The sequence below is a fragment of the Hyperoodon ampullatus genome (assembly GCF_949752795.1).
Source record: "Hyperoodon ampullatus genome assembly, chromosome: X".
In the NCBI taxonomy this organism is placed as follows: domain Eukaryota; kingdom Metazoa; phylum Chordata; class Mammalia; order Artiodactyla; family Ziphiidae; genus Hyperoodon; species Hyperoodon ampullatus.
Genome location: NC_136913.1, coordinates 87,239,918 through 87,245,917, shown reverse-complemented (window position 1 = coordinate 87,245,917; position 6,000 = coordinate 87,239,918).

The following is a 6,000-nucleotide window of genomic DNA, read 5'->3' as shown; positions in this document are numbered from 1 at the left end:
ATGATATTTTAAGATATTGGCAATAGCTATAATGTGATATGAAAATATCTTTGATATGTGCTGGTGACAAAGTCACAGGTACTACTAGTAAGACTGTGGTTTGTTGACTACATTCAGTAAGAAAAAAAATAAAGGCATAATTTTTTCCCATCAAGGTCCCAGAGCCCCCTGGATTCTATCCTCAGGACCCAAGGTTAGGAAACCTTGCACCACAGACTCCACTTATCAGCATAAAAGATGTAAGAAATATATTTCATTGGTGAAATGAATTGCTTTCAAAATATGTGAAGTGGCTAGAAATATTGTCCAGGTGCTTCCATCCTTGCATGATCAGAATATAAAAATCTGGCAAGCAAACCCAACAGCTCAGTACTCTTTGGAGTGGCATTCTAGGCCTCAGACTCTGTGTGGTCCTCTATCCCACTACATGATAGCCAGCCTGCCAGATGGTCCCCAGTGATTCTTTCCTTGTATAGTTACTCCCTTCCCACACTGAATAGGGAAGAATGTAACCACTGTAATGTAACCAGTAGAATATTATGGAAATGACCAAATGTGACTCCCAAGGCTGGGTCAGAAAAGTCATTACAGCTTCTGTCTTGCTCTGTCTTGGATCATTGCTCTGAGCTTGCACGTTATGAGAAATGGAGGGCCATGTGTTGAGGAACTGAGATCTGCCAACAACTAACACTAACTTGCTAGGCATATGAGTGAACCACCTTGGAAGAAGATCCCCGGGCCCATTCAAGCCTTTAGATGACTGCAGCCCTAGCCAACATCTTGACTGCAACCTCACGAGAGACTCTCAGCCAGAAGCAGCCAACAAAGCTGATCCTGGATTCCTGACACACAAAAACTATGTGATATAATCAATGTTTGTTGTTAAGGCACAAAATTTGGGGGTAATTTGTAGCACAGCAATAGATAACTAATATATATCACTTAATGGAAGATTTTCCTGCTCCACCCAGAAGATAGGTTGATCCCGTTACCATATTATTAGGCCATCTGTTTCAGGTAAATCTTTCATGCAAGCAACTTGCTGGAGTTCCTAAAGGTCAGACAGAGAGTATGTATTGATACTTCACCCAATTTACAAGAAGAGGCTATGTGACTGTTTTGACCCCTGATTGCTAATAACTGCATGTGTCAGAATTTAGTCTGACAGTTACCTTCACTGTAATGTTCTACCTAGTAAGGAGGTTGTGGGAGAGGTGACCTATAGCCCTCACTTACCTCTAATCTTTAGAGGCTCCCTAAGTCTACCAAAAACAATGGGTTTAGGTCTATTTGCATCACATTTGAAAAGGCCTGCAAGACCCTAGATAATCTGACTTTTACCTACCTCTCTGAACTCATTTCTTACCCCATTCTCTCACTTGTCTCTAGCAACACTGGCTGTATTCATTTGTTAGGGCTGCCATAACAAAGTACCTCACTCTGAGTGGCTTCAACAGAAAGTTGTCTCACACTTCTGGAGGCTAGAAGTCCCAGTTCAAGATGTTGACAGGGATTTTTCCTTCTCAGAGCTGTGAAGAAGAATCTGTTCCATGCCTGTCCCTTAGCTTCTGATGGTTTGCTGGCAATCTTGGGTATTCCTTGGCTTATAGAACCATCATCCTGATCTCTGCTTTCATCTTCACATGGTGTTCTCCCAGTGTACATGTATGTGTTCAAATTTCCTCCCTTTATAATATAATGACACTAGTCATATTAAAAGCCCACCCTACTCCAGTATGACTTCATCTTAATGAATTACATCCAAATAAGGTTGCTTTCTAGGGTACTGGGGGTTCTGCATACAAATTTTTTTTTTGGCCATGCCACAGGGCTTGCGGGATCTTAGTTTCCTGACCAGGGATTGAACCTGGGCCCTCGTCAGTGAAAGTGCTGCGTCCTAACCATTGGACTGCCAGGGAATTCCCCTGCATATGAATTTTAGAGGAGACACAGTTCAACCCATAACACTGGCCTTCTTGCTGTTCCTCTAGCTCACCAAGCTCATTTCCACCTCAGGTCCTTTATATGTATTAGTTCTCCCTCTAGAACGCCAAAGAAGCATGACTGTTCCCTTCTCAGCATACAAGTGTCACATGTCAACTACTCAAAGAAGTCTTCCCTGATCATCCTATCTAAAATAGCCCCTCCACCACACACATCATTGTCTACTCCTTTCCCTGTTTCAATTTTCTTCATAGCACTCCTCATTACCTGAAGTATATTTCTTTTTGTTTTTAATCTGTCTCTCCCACCAAAATATAAGTTCCATAAGGACAGGGAGCTTGTATATCTTATTTACTGCTGTATCATCAGCTCCTAACACAGTGCCTGTTAGAGAGTAAGTATTTAATAAATGTTTGTTGAGTGAACATTGAATGAGCAAATGCTCACTTTGTTGATTATCTGATTTAGTCTCTGGAAAGCCCAGTAGAATCAAGTTTTCCTTGAGAAAATGGAACTTACCCCAAACTCCTCGAGATATTCATTTTCCCCCTTGGAAATGAACTAATTTATAATCCAATTATAAAACAGTAAAATAATATTCCTCATCTCCCCCAAAGTTACCTGTTTTTCCTCTCTTTATACTACCAGGAAGCCACCTGAGGGTAGCAAAAAATCAGAGTGAAGAGCGGTCAGTTCCAAGGCAGAGGCACATTTTCAATCTTTCCTCAAAGATTGTCTGCCACCTGCTCTGTCTCCAGCCTGGCTAGTTTTTTTCCCTTCAAGTAGGCACACGTTAACGGGCCTAGCTGGACTACCTATTAGGAAAAATAGGGGATCCCTTTTCATTGAATCAGCTTGCTCAGAAAAGGCCAAGGAACTAAGCTGAGTTCCAATTGAGATTTCTAAATGTAAGAGCCTTAAGTTGGAGCAATGACTATATTTTGTTCCTTAATTTTTTTTTTAAGAGCAGTCCACTTTGAGATCTGACCTGCCACCTACCTCCCAGCTCTGAGCTGTATGACCTCTGACAGGTGCTAAGATAAAGTGGTATTTAAACAAAGTCTCTAGGGGTTTTTGATTATTGTTTGTTTTCATATTTCCTTAACAATTGAAAGAAGGGCTCCAACCCGGAATCTTGATGTTTATTTCACCTTAAACTGAGGCTTTTCCTGTAATAAAAAAGGGGGATTGTGTGTGGTTTGCAATCTGGGAAGATTCAAGCAAGGGGGGAAGGAAGTTTTGTTTCTAAACCATTTCTTAAAGGACAAACCTTTGTTAAATAAAGGAATCTAATTAAACCATTTTGTGAGATCAATTCCCAACTTTTTTTCCATTTAATCTTTTTCCCAGCCTGCTTAAGTGTTTGAGCCCTTGTGAGTTGCAGACTCTGTAAGAGCAACACTTCTCAAATTTAATGTGCACATGAATCACCTGGTGATCCTGTTAAAATGAAAATTCTGATTCAGTAGGTATGGAGAGGGCATTATAGGTGGATCAAGTGGGTCTTCAGGCATTCACTTTGGCTTCAGTCCACCTCCAAACACCCAATGCACCCCTGTTTTCCAAAGTTCTCTGCTACAGTACCCCATTCTAGCTACTCCTTATTGCCAGATGCCCCAGGAATCTGTTATAGGTCCCCTTCTCTCTGGATCCTGCCTTCTGTGAAAATATGAGTTACAGGTGATAGTGGGTTGATTCGTTACTTCCCTCTCCTTAGAGCAGAGGCCTCATCCCCCACCACCAACCCTCCATCAATACAAGATAACAATGGAATTTAATCATAGCCTCTGGGAGTATAGCTTTTTAATTCCAATAGTAAGAATTTCCTACCCTATGACAGACTAATGAAAAGGTTCTTTTTTAGTGGGGTGGGAAAGAGGAATGTCATTTTGAATTTCTCAAAAACTTATACAACATAGGAGACCGCCTGCCTGACTTACTTATACTTTTTCCTCTACCTCTCATCTGCTTTGGTCTCATTAAAGGCAACATTTTCTTATTTTAGAAGTAGAACCATGAATCTGTCATATTACCATCCATTTCATATTTATGTACAAAGAGTTGCAATTCCATAGCAAGACAAGCAACAGAGATCAGAGTGAAGGTTTCCCTGTTGATGACAGTACATTATTTGGTGTTTACAGGAGGTAAAAGGATCCTGATACTATTTGACCAATATTTCACCCAATAATTTTTCTATAATTTCCTCATTTAGATAGAATTGAAACTAGTTAGCTAAAACTACTTATTTAAGCTTTCAACCCACAGCACAAAATACTTTATAGGGCAGCCTATTCTCATGCTCATTTTTTTAACGTCTTTATTGGAGTATAATTGCTTTACAACGGTATGTTAGTTTCTGCTTTATAACAAAGTGAATCAGTTATACATATACATATGTTGCCTTCTCCCATGGGCACACCAAAATTACAATTATTTACAGAGAAACTATTGATTAGAAAAACAAAAGACTAGCAGAAAAGATCTTCTACAATTAAAGATATAGAGAAAGAACCATAATGAGACGGGACAAAAGATGAAACATCAAGAAAAAGAAAGAGAAGAAAAAAACAAGTTCATACTATAACCTTTCCAAGGGGGCTGAAGCCAGGTTGAACTTTTGATTTCCAAAACTTAGTCTTTTTGTGTAAGGTGGTCAAACAAGGATGCAGAGCCAAGCACTATGAGACCTACAGACACATTGAAGAGCTCAGGGAATATGACATCTTTCCCACCATGTCAAAACTCCTGAAACCAATCTCCACATCCTCTGTAACCACACAATAAAGACTTGGGAAATCACACCAGAAAGAAAGGAAAAAGAAAGGAAGGAAGGAAGGCCAGAAACTAGACTAGGCACTTCTCAAAGAAGAAAACTCACTCAGCTGGCCAACGGTTGAATTAAAAGATGCTCAACTGGGAGTTCCCTGGTGGCCTAGTGGTTAGGATTTCAGGCTTTCAATGCCATGGCCCGGGTTCAATCCCTGCTCTGGGAACTGAGATCCCACAAACTGTGGGAACTACATGTGCCAGCATGTATGAATCTCAGAGACACAATGTTGAGTGAAAGAAGCAAATCACAGGAGCTTATATACAGACAAACAGTTAGATTCCATTTATTTAGAGGTTCAAAAACAGGAAAAACTAAACAATATGTTGTTTAGGAATGCATTTAGTTAGTAAAACTGTAGAGAAAAACAGGGCAATGATTACTCCAAATTTCAGGATAGTAGTTACATCTGATGGGGGAGAGACTGGGGAAGAAGGGAAATCGTGATCACAGAGAGACACACAGAGGACTTTAAGATACTGGAAGTAAATATTCAATTTTTTAAACCTGGGTACTGAATACATAGATATTCATTCCTTAAAATTATTTTTTAAATTACGTATATATGTTTTATACATTCTTCTGTGTATATTTCACCATTTTAGAAAAGGAAAAATATCAGTGCCCAGAACTGAACACACAATTCTAGCTAACCCATCATACTAGAAGACAGTCACCTCTCTCGTTTGAAATACTTTGCCTCTGTTTTTTTTGAACCGAGATGTTCATTTGTACCTGCTAAATTTTCTTTTATTCTATGTGGCCATTCTTTTCACTTGTCCTTCCAACCAGTCAAGCGCTCCCCAGAGCCAGATCATCTTCCAGGAGAACTGGTAAACAAAGTTTCTGAGCTAGCCAGGCTGAGGTCCAAATTGCAGCAGGCAGCTACAGCAGCTCTTCTGAAAGCCCACCTTAAAGCAGCTTTCTTAACCTGCATGCGTTCTGCCCTGCTTTTCCTGAGATCATCTGTTTATAGCCTCAGCCTAAAATCTTCCTTATGAGAAACGTTAGCGAATGTCTTATCAAGGAAGACAATGCCTCACATTAAATCATGTTGATAAGTTGACGGGAGAGAACATTCTCACCCAAGAAGATTGTTATTTCCTGAAGGGATAAAACCCCACCAGGGAAAACACCTGTGGTACTTATAGGTAGGGCTGGTCTACCAAAGCTGATAACATAGTTCTGACCAGAGGAGGAAGGCAGAGTGCATTTATTCATTCCTG